General features: G+C 44.6%; 1 protein-coding gene across 2 annotated transcripts in view; it reads left to right on the forward strand.

Annotated features, from left to right (window-relative positions):
- The window catches only part of IGLON5 (IgLON family member 5), a 1,589,367-nt gene that overhangs the window by 1,301,007 nt on the left and 274,271 nt on the right, over positions 1 to 14,089 (forward strand). The gene's annotated exons all lie outside the window — the stretch shown is intronic.

The raw sequence follows: 14,089 nt of genomic DNA on the forward strand, positions 1-14,089 counted from the left end.
ATTTTCTCTCTTTAAGCTATACAGGTCTTCTATCTGTATACAGCACACTGATACCACTAGCAGGTACAGGTTCTTCTGTGAGTTTCTAACACCAACCCCCTTTTGTGTTTATTACCTATAGGGAGATACAATTCTCTCATGGCCCAGATGAAGGCACCTATCCTGGAAGCCGAAACGTCCTAGGGTCTAGTACCATCACTATTGACCCAGTATACATCTTTGGGAATTGTTTGTGTCCTGACGTAGACCGACTGAGGATTGGTCACTTGTAAAACTAAGCACTGGATCACATCTTGATATGCGGCGACCTGAATGCTACTTGTCCTGTTTCTAAAGCTACAAAGACACTGCGAAATACCACAAATTTACAATCAATAGCACAAGGACTTGCATGGTCTGAGTTGATGAAATCCCGGGACCTGTATAACTTGAACTCCCTAGAAACTGCTAATCCCAAGATTCCAACATGGGAAAGTGAAGGAAAGGAAAGTACTATCGATTACATCTTTGCCTCTAAAGAGCTATATTCAATAATCAAAAGCTTTACGGTAGTGAAAACCACCTGCAGTGATCACAATCTATTAACTGCGACATGGTCAGCAACAACACACGCACCACTGGTAATGCCATACAAGCTCGAAACAAACTCACAAGGGAATCGGTTGAAAATGACATCAGATGCCTTAATTGACATTACAGCAATCTACAATAGACAATCCAATGCGAAAATTCTCACTGAAAAACTGGACTACTGTCCACTCCTCATTCCCTACTTGTGCCCAATGCATAAGAGAAGACCTGAAAAAACTCACCTGCATAAATATAATGATGAACTGAGGATAAAGAAATCCTACTTACGAAAAGTAACACGACAGGCTAAATTAAACCCAACACAAACAAATCTTAAATTGGCAACTATACAAAAAAAAAGGCTACAAAGCATGGCTCCAATCAATTCGATGGGAACTGTATCAAGAAGACGCAGAGTCCATGTTGAGAGCAGTGTGTAAAAAGAACTCGCAAGATTTTTGGAAGCTAATAAAAAACAAATTGGCAGTCGCACACAAGACTATTACCAACTGTGTCTCAGAAGAGAGATGGGTTGAATACTTTACCGATCTATTCAAAGAGCCAACGCCAATAGAAACTACAGTGGTAAAATGGGATACATCGCAATGGATAACATGCTCCGAGCAGGTTATTCTGAAAAAGATCAGGAAGTTAAACAACTCTCCTGCACCTGGCCCAGATGGAATCTCTAACAATCACCTTAAACAGGATGCAAAAGCCTGGGCACCGTTAATAACGGAAATTTTCCGAAGATGCAGGATTACAAGAACCATTCCCGACACGTGGAGAACAGCTAATATCGTTCCTATTTACAAAAAGGGCTTGAGGAACGACCCGAAAAATTATAGGCCGATTGCACTTCTGGATGTGCTCGGAAAACTTTTCGGCTCCTTGGTGTTGGACGAACTTCAGACATGGCAAAAGGAGGCAAAATCAGCGGACCCATTACAATCAGGGTTCGAAAAGAACTTAGGTACCTCTATCAATATAATGCTGATTAGTATCTTGAAATCCAAAGTCTTTGAGGATCAACCAACAATTTTCATCGCCACGATTGATCTGGTCCAAGCTTTCGACCGTGTAAATAGAGGCAAATTATGGAAGAAACTGGAAAAAAAACTGCCCACTATTTATCCTCGAACCAATGAAGGCCCTGCACAGTGACACTTCAATCAGAGTCCGGCTCAATGCAGCCGGCTCGTTGTCAACACCCATACAGACGGCCAGAGGAGTCAAGCAAGGTTGTCCCCTGGCGCCGGCGCTGTACAAGGCATACATGGCGGACATAATGGACGCAGAAAATGACACCCGTTCCTTTCCTCCCCAAATAGGTGAGTCGAAAGTTACTCGCCTGCTTTACACTGACGACATCCTTTTACTGGACCAAACGCCCATCGGGCTCCAGAGACAACTAGATAGTCTCACCCGCTACTTAAAGAAAAACGATCTGGAATTAAACACTTCAAAGACCAAAATAATGATCTTGGGAAAAGCATCTAGACCAAGTAATCGCCGTCAATGGTTTGCAAACTCAGAAAAACTGGATACAGTAAAGAGTTTTACATATCTGGGGGTGAAAGTATCTTGCAGCAGAATTGAAATAACGATGCAAGAACATCTGTTTTCCAAGGTAAAAACATTAGCAGCCCAAGCACTATCCCTGGAACGAAAATTCGGTAAATTTTCAACTCTACCGATAATAACATTCTTTAAGGCAAAAGCCACCACGGCTCTGACCTATGGAGCAGAGGCAATGCCATATCTCCCGAAGACGCTGTGGGCAAAACTGGAAGGCATATTTTGGCGGAGGGTTCAAAGTCAACCCCTGTAGCAAACATCCGATACGAACTAAGTTTGCAATCATTGAAATCAGTGGTGGAGAGAAACAGTCTGCTGTTTCTAGGAAAAATCTTAAGGCTCCCCAGACCAAAAATTTTGGACATCATTTTCAAAGAAATGAAGAGCGTCAAAAACCCTATGTTAACAACTTGGTATAACAGCCTTTTGGAACAAGCAGCACAAATTGGTTGTTCAGAATGGGAAATCAAACGTATTCCTGGGAAAATAAAGAAGAAGTTAAAATTACAAGACTGGATTGATACGTTACAAAAAGCGGAAGAACACATAATCCTGACCCATCATACAACCAACACTCAAAAGCTGAACGAAGTAAGAAACTATCTAAAAAAATTCCCAGATAAAAGACGGCGAACAATCTTCTTGAGAGCACGTCTGAACATTCTGAAGACAAATGAGATTCTCTTTCTCAGGAAACAATTGGAGAATAACAACTGCCGCTATTGTATGAGGTCGGATACTGAGACACTACGACATCTACTTCTTCACTGCCCAGGAACGAATAAACTTAGACAAACCTATCTCCACCCACACAGATTAAAGTTTCAGACTGTTAGCGAAGAGGATTGGTGGAATAGGTTGATGAGCGGGGAGTCAACTACCTTGACTATAGCGACTGCAAAATTTCTGGACAGTTTGAAGCTGGAAGAAAAGACATCTGAGAACAAATAAGAAATTGTTCTTGTCTTTTAAGAAGAAAATGAATATCATAGAAGGTAACAGAAACCATAAACAAACCAAACAGTTAAAGGGAACATGCTGAATCGAGTGAAGGAAAAAAAATCTTGTAAAAATTGTAATACAATTAAACACAAGTAAAAAAAAAAAAAAAAAAAACTAAGCACTAGTGTACATCTGTATAGGACTCAAAATTGACAATCTCTAGGAAAACTGTTCCTGACCTACATGTACATGTACACCTTGTACTAACACTCACCAATCTGCCTTACTTTATTCTTGTTGCAGAATTCCCCGAATGGGAAAATTAATTGTTTAACTTCTTCTGTTACTGAAGCAAATGTTTCTCTGTTGGTTTTGGTACAAAAACTCTACCATTTAAACAATATTGCTATACAGAGCCTTGGTAAAAAGTTCAATACCGTAATCTTGTTATTTTGCTTTGTGGTTACTGTATGTCTTCTGCACACAGAATTGGCCTGAGACTCGTTGCTCAATTACTGCCTGAACTTTTTAACCCTTTTTCTTTGCTTTTTTATTGTATCAGGACATTGTACTTTGGTTTCTGTTGTCTTGATAATGAAAGCGGAGTGCAATTATTTATAAAAACTGCACCTCCCTAATAACTGGCTTCTGGTAATATTATAGAGCATACCCACCCCCCAGGGGATCTTAGTTTTAGTTTACATCACTAAGATGAATCATAGGTGAACTTTTGAATACACCACCGATTCCAATAGAATCAAAACACACATATGAATTATAATATGTTTCAACTTTATTAGGCGGCTACCCCCTTCTGTGACGCACTAATGTGTCACGATGCTTGGCCCAGACATCCGGAACAGGTCTATCTGTCCAGGGAACAGGCACCCAAGAAGACACAGGAATTCCCAAAACCCCGCCTAGGGGCTATATGGGTTCAGTCCTGGCGCCACAGGCGCCAGGCTCATATTGCCAACTTTAAACTATGCAGGTCATCCTGCAAAGAACTCATGTGCAGGCCATCATAAGGCCATGAAGGGACTACATTATTTAGGAAATATTTTGCTGCTTGGGTGTGGTACTGGAACTACTTACCTGGGAACTACTTTTTTGATGCTATTCAAAACACGCCCGAAGAGCAGCACACGCTTCGCGTTATTCTGCATCTTAGCAGTGTAACGCTCACCATGTCTGCAGTCCAGCATCCAGTCTACAGCCACACCCGTCTTGTGTCCGGAGCCTATCCTAGAGAAAAGGAAAGAAGAAGAGAAGGTTAGAACAAGGAGATTTCCATTTGGTATTCTTTTCCTGGAGCAGCCGCACCTGTGGATAAAGGAAAAAGACATAAAAATAAACCGCGTCGCATCGCCAGCCGCAGCGCCGCGCCATACTCACCTGTCTTCGGAGCATCTCCATGACCCGGCGCAGTACCCATTGAATCATCGCCCGAAACATCAGCATCTGAAAAGACAACAACAAACAAAAGGTGAGCGGGGTTCTGCCAAAGACATTCTTTTACTTACTGCAAGATACTTACTCGGAATTTTACCACTCGAGGCAGCGCTGGTCACCATCCTACGTGAGGCATTTTCGGCAAGGCGCCACACCTGCAAAGAAGATAGAGAACTATCGGTTAATTACATTTGGAACAATATTACTTGCTAGACAGTGCTTGGTACAAACTGATTCTTACCTAAGCGCTACCTTCATCCATCGAGGCAAACTCACTTCTTGGATCACGCTGCAAGGGAAAAGGTATGAAAGGAGCAAGAGTGAATTAACAGACATTTGAACTCTAAAAGAACTATACATTCGGTTTACACACTACTTACCTCGGAGTTATTGTTGTCTGGAACTCTGCCAAATACCTTCGGATCAGTGAAGTAACTGAACTTCTACGCGCCCCTGCACTCTACGCAGGATGGAGAGTTCATGCTTCCAAACAATAAGGTGAGACTTTATGAAGGGGAATACTGTGTTAGTGTAACCTCTCTACCACGGGTGGCTAATCCCCTTTACTACTTTTAGGAAAATATTCCTGTGGGCCAGACAGACGAAACTGAGTGGGCAAGTGCAGTCGATCATCACTTTGCTACGAGACACACTGTTGGAGACCGCAGCAGTCCAAGGATGAATTTTGAGTGGTCTCAGAAGATCGAGCCATTCATAAAATGTTCAATTATATTAGGATTATTTTTCTGAAATGTATGGATCTTAAGAAAAGAGCACACTATGAACCACAATGTAAATTCAGGGCAAAATAATTACATGCATATGATTTGTCGATCAAACAGCACAGTTCTCTAGCCATGACTTGTATGCAGGTGTGGACAGACAGAGAACAGAGCAGATGCCTGCCATCCATTGGGGGAAAGGTGGCTTTGAATCTCAGTGTTAAAGCTCTAACGAACAGAAATCTGTACTTGAAATGTCATAATTAGTTTCTTTAGCCATGAAGCCTGCATAGATATTTGACCTCATCTAATATGCAGTTTTCTCCTGTACCATGTCATCAATGTTCATCTTTACATCCTGGTATATATTCACATGACTCTGGCCATAGGATTTCTTTTCTCATGTGTTCATTGTTTTAAGCTGCAGAATGCACACATTTCTCCATGTCATCCTTATTTTGGAGAAAGTGCACTTTGGGTCACAGTCACTTATGTTCAAAAGAAGGCCTTTCATTTTAGTCGTTGTCAATCTCATGCAGGGCCCATTTCATTTTATGTATCTGGAAAGAGCATTTTGATGTGGAAGTTGAAAATGCAGTGCTGCTATTCATTTTGGCAGTAATCTCTGTGTGTTTTCAATGCTTTGCATTTTTAGGTCCTCTGTCCCATTCAATCACTTGATGCATCCCTGCCTACCGTCAGCAACCTTCAGCCTCTTGGGCATTCCAACCCATGCACTGTCCTATCCCATTCACACTGAACTTTCCCCTCTCATCTCCTTCCTGGTCTCCCATTGAGGGCCTATCAATGTTCCACCCACCTCCACATCCTCACCCCTTCGTACACCACTATTGATCTCTGCCCAGCACCTCCCTTTCCGTCTCCACTTCCTTTCCTCAACATACCTCATCTGAACCAGAACCTCCTTACATTCAAGGTTTCCCAAATACCACTCACCCTCTCCATTCACTGCTTCTAGACACATAGCCCCCAGTGTCTCACCCCATCCATCTCATTCAACATCTTCTACCTCCCCCCATTGCCTCTCATTTCTTCATCTGCCTGGATGTTATCCCCAGCATGCCCAAGCTTTGCCCTATGCTTTTGATTTTCACCCTGCAACTCAACTTCCCCCACTCCTTACTTATAGACCTATACCCCTGCCCTGATCCCCAGTTGGGCCGCTCTCGCCCCTCACCTTTCAATGCTATAATCCCACCCTGGAGTATTCTTTCCTCCCTCCAACATCATTGGCTGTGGCTCACTTCTGAAAGGTCTTCTATTGGCTTATGTTCCTCTGTTCCCACCTACCCATCCCCCACCCTAACCCTCTCATTGATATTTCATACTCTTCATGCTCCCCAATTGTAAACACACACCATAGCTCTCAGACAGCATTTGTCTCAACATATAGGCTACTACATACGTGTGTATACCACTGTTTCCCTCTCCTACACTCCCCACACCTCATTAGCCACTGTATATTACCCACCTACCATGCGAACCCCACCAGAGCCTACCTTATGCCACACAATCCTAACCCATGAGGGATATATGAATATCCCACTTCCATCACTTGTCACACTTGTAACCATGTTAAAGTGCTCCTTCATCTTCACATCCTGCCTTCCTTCCCCATCTCTATCCATGCTGATATTTCAACCTAGCTATCAATAACCCTGTTAGACTATCCCCATACACCCGCCTACCTGCCCCAAGTATATATGTTGGTGCACACAATATCAACCTGCAACTGTCAACCACTGACTTAACAATCACTGTAAATAGATAGTTATGGTAGAGTATGGTAAAAGCAGGCTACAGGTAAGTCGCATACCAGCCACATGTACTCCTGAAAAAAACAGGCTTGAGGAAATGACTGCTACTCTGCAGGAGTCCAGGGATGAGTAGTGGATAAAGTTCCTACTCATCCCCACACTACTACTAAACCAGCAGTGGTACTGTGAGGGATTTGACCATCCGCATGGGATGATGCGCCTGACTGGGCTTTTTTTGTTTGTTTAAAAGAATGAATGATGGGAGATCAACCTCCGAAAATATGTGGGGCCATTCCTGCACATAATTTCCATGCTCACCGAACAGCAGAAAAATAGTTGTGTATTCTGGGAGGACACAGCTTTACAGCGCCGCCCACCCCTGTAATGTGTAGCTGACACCTGACAGCCGGAGGTACATCAAAAGGCATTGGCCATGGGCAGCCTGAATAGAATTTCAAGGCCCCATGAATTTGCATCTGCATTGTCAAACCTTGCTGGTGGCGGTAAATACTGAAGAATGTTAATTAGCAGGCCTCAGGGAAGGCCTGATTGCAGGAAGTGACAATGGAGACCAGGCGCCAACACCTCTTTGTAATGCAATGTGTGAACTTTGTACTAATACCCCTGCTTGGTATGAAAGGGCAGTGAATGTCCTGTCTGGAACCACTCCTTTCAGAGCAGGGAAGCATGTGAATTGTAGGAGATGAAAGTCTGCCTGCAACCCCTACTTTAAAAGAGGCCCATGTTGTGATCAAGTGCCACATAGGGCTCAGTTAATTAGGGAGACACTTTGATGAACAGCAGACAGGAAGATGGGTGGGACTCAGAAGTATGTGTTGTCATCCTTCCCCTGTCTGTTGCCAAGCGCTCTGATTCTGACCTTGTTGGTGGAGACCCAGGATTGGCTCACTTAAGTTAGGCTTGGCCTAAACCAATCCCTGTTTCCCGTTTGGCTTTAAAAGAGAGCTGTGCCCCTCACTGATCCGATCACCTGAAGATTTTGCAAGGAGTAAGAAGAAGGACTCATTTGGACCCGAGGTCAAGGTACAGTCTACCTTACATCTTCTGCCAGTAAAGGAAGGCCAGGAGTGCCAAGAGGGAAGCAAGATCCCTCCCCTAAACATCTCCCAGGGAGCACAGGGAGATACTGGACTCAGAGGACCCATCCATCAGCCCCAGAACTGGTACCCAGCCAGCACACAGCCTGCCCTGCTACGTTCTGACAGCAAGCTTCCTAGGTGAAAAGTGCCAGAGAGTCTCTGGACAAAGGACACGGCTGTTGCTGCTAACACCCTCCTGAGCTTTAGGCCATCAGCCTTCAAAGGACACGAGCCCTGCGAAGAAGCTAGGAGGAGTGCCACACAAGTATCATCCAGCATCTATCTTCGTAAGGACAATTTCGAGACAGTCGAGTCTTCGGACTGCATCCGGCTGCACCGCTTACTGTTGTTACACTGCAGTGACCAGAGCAGTCCAAGATGCCACGACCAGCATTCCAGATCTGCCAACCAGCACAGAGACAATGATTCTTGGACCTGAGCCGCCATGCTGAACAGCCCGCAGACGTCCATCCGGCCTTGCTTGCAGAACTACCTGTCGCCTGGTACCCGCAGATCTTTCCAGCCACTAACTCTGTCTCAAGGGCTGCAAAGCACCCTGGAACTGCCTCGATGCTGTTGAGCACCAAGAACTTCTTCAACACCAGGTACATTGTGGTTCTGCCCCTTCTCCAAAGGCTCCTAGAGACACTTTTGACCCATTGCCCCTTTGGTGTTGAAACCAAATAATATTGAACTGTAAGATTGATTCCTTTACCAACCACCCTCCTGTCAGTATCCAGAGTGCATCCCTTTCCTTTGTGAAACTGTCTGTCCTCTGTGCTCCTTTACAGTGTGGGTTGTAATTGTAGTGTGCTAGAATTGTCTGTTGTAGTAATAATAAAGTGGATATTTGTATACACCCTTGACTGGACAGTCCCTTTTATCATTGTGTAATAATTGTATATTTGCTGTGTTGCAATTAACCAATGATCAACGACCTTGCAGAGATAAGCCTGCCGTTCCGTCCACGTTACCAAAATTGGACAATGAGGTCTTATAATTCACTTGTATTTCAATCTGTTTGTATCCCTTCTGGTGTACTAGAGGTGTGGGGTTGATTGATGGTTTAGAAACCGATATTCATCTTTCTGTTTGCAGTCTCTAGTATCTTGCTCATGGCAATACGATATTCTTTAAATAAAGAGGTTAGTTGTCATGCAAAATGTATTATCCCTGTTGCGGGACTGCTCCACAGCTAAAAGGTGGAGAAGAGTAGAAGTAAGGATAAACAGAATTTGTGCCAACTAGAAGAGTTGTGATCCCTTATTTGTTGTATGCCAATAAAGAGAACTGCTGCTTGTAGATAGCATAAAGAATTGTTTATTTGTTCATTTTCTCAAATTTCTTTATATAGGTTATCAACTGTCAGATTAAATTTCTCTCAACACGTGTTTCACCATTAGCATTGAGACAATCCTCCACCAGGAAGCATTGTGAAGCTACTAGGCGGACCCAGAGCTACCCCACATGTTTGCTACAAAAACTGACTCTCAGAGTAAACAGCCAGTTGACCTTGGATGTTTGGGTATTTTGACAAGTACCCATTTGAAAGCGAATTGATATTGTATTGCAATACGTACATAATTTGAAATCAAGCAAAAAATGTCATCTAAGGATTAAACCCTCTTTTAGGGAACAAACATTATTTTCTCCTTGCTAATCTCTCCTGATGATCCATTTAAGAATTATTGAATGGTGAAACACGTGTTGAGAGAAATTTAATGTGACAATTGAAAACCTATATAAAGAAATTTAAGAAAATGAAAAAGAAATAAACAATTCTTTATGCTATCTACAAGCAGCAGTCCTCTTTATTGGCACACCAAAAATAAGGGATCACAACTCTTCTAATTGGCGCAAATACTGTTTATCCACACTTCTAGTCTTTGAAACCAATATTCATCCCTGGACTACTGGTGCCCTGAAAGTGGATTCGTCAAAGGTATCAATCAAAAAGGTGATACAGACACAGCCCTCAGAGATATGCCACCTTCGATGCTTGTGGTAACGTGGGCCGAGGGCAGGCTCTACGCTTTAGTAGGGATGTGAGCTAGCACAGAAGCAGTCCAAACAGCCATAGTCAGAGGCGTTGTTAGTGGGTGTCTCGGGGGAGCTATAGCTATGGGTATTTTGGTTGTAGCCCAATATAGAATCTCAGGGGCTACAACCAAAAGGCTAGCTAGCCCTGAGTCCCGACAGTTCCGACATCAGTGTACCCCCAGATTCTTTTCAGACCCAGCAACATCCCTGGCAATAGAACTGTGGCAATCAAGGTTCTATATAAATATAGGAGACTTTAATGAAACTAAAAATACCAACACATTAAGATGACACATTTTTAATTGGTTGTTTCCAATGGATCAGGGGCTTCAAGACAGTTGAGTCGGCTCGAGATGTTCCAGTGATGCAGTGTTGTCCTGCTGCAATGATTGTCTTAAATTGGATGAAAAGAAGGTAGGTGATGGTCAGGCTGGTGCCTTGATTCAGTCAAATTTTCTTGAATATGTCCAACAATGTGACTGCTGGAGCACACACAGTTGATAGGTCAAGTCAGCAGCTTGAAGGCTCAAAAATGGATCGGAAAGTGGTAGGCACCAAAGGAAACTCTGAATGCTTGCAGTGCCTTGAAAAATGTCTCAAAGCAGTCGAGCTAGCTTAAAAATATAGTGGCCAAACTTGCCCAAAGCTGGTTCTTGACTTCTGGGTGCAGGCTGGCCCAGCCCAGCATCTCCAGTGGGAAGAGGGATGCTTTTTCTGCTGCACTTCTCAGTCAGGAAGGTTTCCAGCAAGCACTTGTATGAGCTGACACCTCCAGAGACCAGGTTCTTGGGTCCAGTGGGCTCAGTTTGCAGTAGGTATTGCCCAGCTAGCACATCACGCCAAATGTCTCTATGGGATTTTTGAGGGAAAAGACTTGCTACTTTTTTGCAGGTCATTACCTATGGAAGAGGACTTTGAGGGAGACTGTACCCCTAATAATGTTCCATGCCAAATTCTTCTTCGGCAGTCCAGAGGTGGTTCAAAAGAGCAGAGTCTAACTCCCTTAAATAGTCTATCTGCCACTGCAGCTTTGTCCCCTTCTAGCTTTCTGTAAGAAGGCCACTTCTCACTGCTGTGTTCAGAGTCTTTTACCTGTTGCTGTCAGCCAAATTGGGCTTAATCTGCATGGTGGGTGGAGAGGGCACAGGAAGTGTGGGAAAACTGAGAGAATTCAAGATGATATGACCCTTCTGTGGACTATGCTTCTCTCCTGACTTCCCCAACTCTGCCACCTGCCCTGCAGGCACTGCCTCAACGATTCTCTGGCAATTACCACACTGGTGTGAGCTCTCCATTGTCCTCACAAGGATTGCCTATGAAGCAGTGGTTCCCAGCAAGCCCCACTGAGATTTCCTCTCCTCTGCTGTAGGTGACAACCCTGCCGAAGAGAAATCAAAAGGGGTTTCTCCAAGGATGCTCCCACATTGTTGTTTAGGGAAACACCCTGTCCTTGATGCTGATAAGGGAATGAGTCACCAGCAATCAAGTTGACAATAATATGACAACAGTGGGTTTTGCCCATGGTAATTGCATATTTCCACATAGCACGATGTCAAAATTAGACATGGATCTTATTTAGAGTTTAATCTGCCACCAGGCTCTGGGAGCACACAATTATAGAATTTTGGATCTGCAATGCTCCTTGACTGTTAGAACTTTGTGTCACATCAGGTGGTTTTCAGGAAGGCACATGCCACTTTGTAACGACCATGTTGCCAAACGACAACGATGCATCTGTTTGGAGGCCTCAGTAGACATACTCATCTGAGTTTCATGTTTGCACTATATTTTTGAGCGGGGTCTAATTAGCACCCGCTCTGGTGGTCCGTCACAGCAGTCAAATACTCCCAACCAGCAAAATAGGGAGCAAAAATACTCCCAACAGAAAATAGGAAACAGATACATAGGTGCATGCTGCCTGCTTCCTTTCACTCAGCTGCACGGACATGTATGAGCTCATGCTGCCAGCAGAGCAGGGCCACAGGCAGACTATCTAATATTATGACTGTGTGATCTAAAGAGGCATTTTTAGGTAAACATGTATCTTTTAATTTGCAAAGAATTTAGTATTACAAAAAGATATTGGTTTTAAAGTTTAAATCGTTTTTTTACACCTGAAACGCTCCACCTAGAACAGGAAAAACATTTCTGCTAACTAAAAATGCGCTGTACTCCCAAATTAAAAGATCTAGGGAGTACAATACTCTCACTTCAAATTATTTTGTGGTGCCCTGGTTTTAAATATGCGCAAAGAGTCATTACGGGCCTCTTGGTTCTGCTGCACCTGACAAGGAGGGGAGAATCACACCTAAACTCAGTGCATTTTAATTGTCCCATGTTTAATGTTTAATTAGGCTAATAGATAGTTGTCGGCGCAGTTGGAGTGATATGCATCCTGGCTAGGCAATGTTTTATTTTAAGGCAATGAAATTATTAACTCAAACTTATTAGCCGGTATGGATCTGAAATCCAATATGGCCTGGAAATTGGCCAATACATAGATGCTGCACCATTCCTGGCAGAGCTCTCGACACTGCGCTCCCTCTCATCATGACAGCGCCATGCTGCCAGCGACACGCTCCTCATGGCTCTCGGCGTGGCACACCCTCTCCTCATGGGAGGGCCAACTTGAGCGATCTAGCGACGCTCGCCTCTTGGCTCTCGGTGCGGCACATCTTCTCCTCATGGGAGCGCCATGATGAGCGCCCCAGTGACGTGCCCCTCATGGCTCTCGGCGTGGCACACCATCTTCTCATGGGAGCGCCTTGCTGAGAGCCCGGCTGCCAGTGATGCACCTTTCATGACTCTCAGCAGAGTACACCCTGCCTTCATGGGAGTGCCATGCTGAGCACCCTAGTGACGCTCCCCTCATGGCTCTCGTGCGGCACACCCTCTCCTCATGGGAGTGCCATGCTGAGCGCCCTAGCGATGCTCCCCTCATGGCTCTCGGTGCAGCACACCTTCTCCTCATGGGAGGCACATCAGCTCCTCATGCGAGCGCCATGCTGAGAGCCCTGCTGCCAGCGACGCTCCTCTCAAGGCTCTCGGCGTGGCACACTTTCTCCTCATGGGAGCGCCAGGCTGAGTGCACCCTAGCGACGCTCCCCTGATGGCTCTCAGTGCGGCACACCCTCTCCTCATTGGAGCGCCATGATGAGAGCCCTGCTGCCAGCACCCCTCCTTGCAAGTGTTGCATTTGCTAATGGTGTGAAGCTGTTGAGGCAAGCAGTAGATGCTGGTACAAACCTCATTGGAGATAAGTTTAATTAGGTACAGTGATAGCTGCACAACATCTGGGCTTACCTTGTGACACCGGTGCCGGAGGGCACAGAGGGCCAGACACATTTTAGGGTAAAGTGTCCAAATGGTTTCTGCAAATCCCACCATTACTTTAGGGGTGCATATTACATTATCTGCATGGTTGACTACTTGGAGGATTGCCATGTTTCTCTTTAGCAATGTCAGTTGCCAATGAATGGTCATGTCACTAGACAAGTTTGGGCGGTCAAAAATAGGTAATCAACGCAAAGAATATGGGGGCACAGAAAACTGAAAATTAATCTTTCAATAGAAGGCTTATGCCACAACAAAAGCCCCGATTTCTTCCTGCAGCCCACCTTTAGCAGGAGTAACAGTAGCTCAGCAATAGAACGGTTTAAACGGCTGGATTATGCAGCTAACTCCCAAAGGATCTCAGTACAGTCATTAGAAGAGATTAGTCTCCCAGAGAGACAATGGCATCTACCAGAGGCCTGTAGCGGGCCACAATATCTGCCGCGTGACCAGGTTCTGACCAGTGCACTCAGCGGCCCCACTCACCGTCTAGGGACTTTGTGGACGTCAGTAAAGTCAGTAAATGGAGAGTGGCGGCTAATGGGAGTTACACAATCACCTTTCTACATGGCCT

The sequence above is a fragment of the Ambystoma mexicanum genome, chromosome 1p, assembly GCF_040938575.1.
Source record: "Ambystoma mexicanum isolate Mex_15411 chromosome 1p, UKY_AmexF1_1, whole genome shotgun sequence".
NCBI lineage: Eukaryota > Metazoa > Chordata > Amphibia > Caudata > Ambystomatidae > Ambystoma > Ambystoma mexicanum.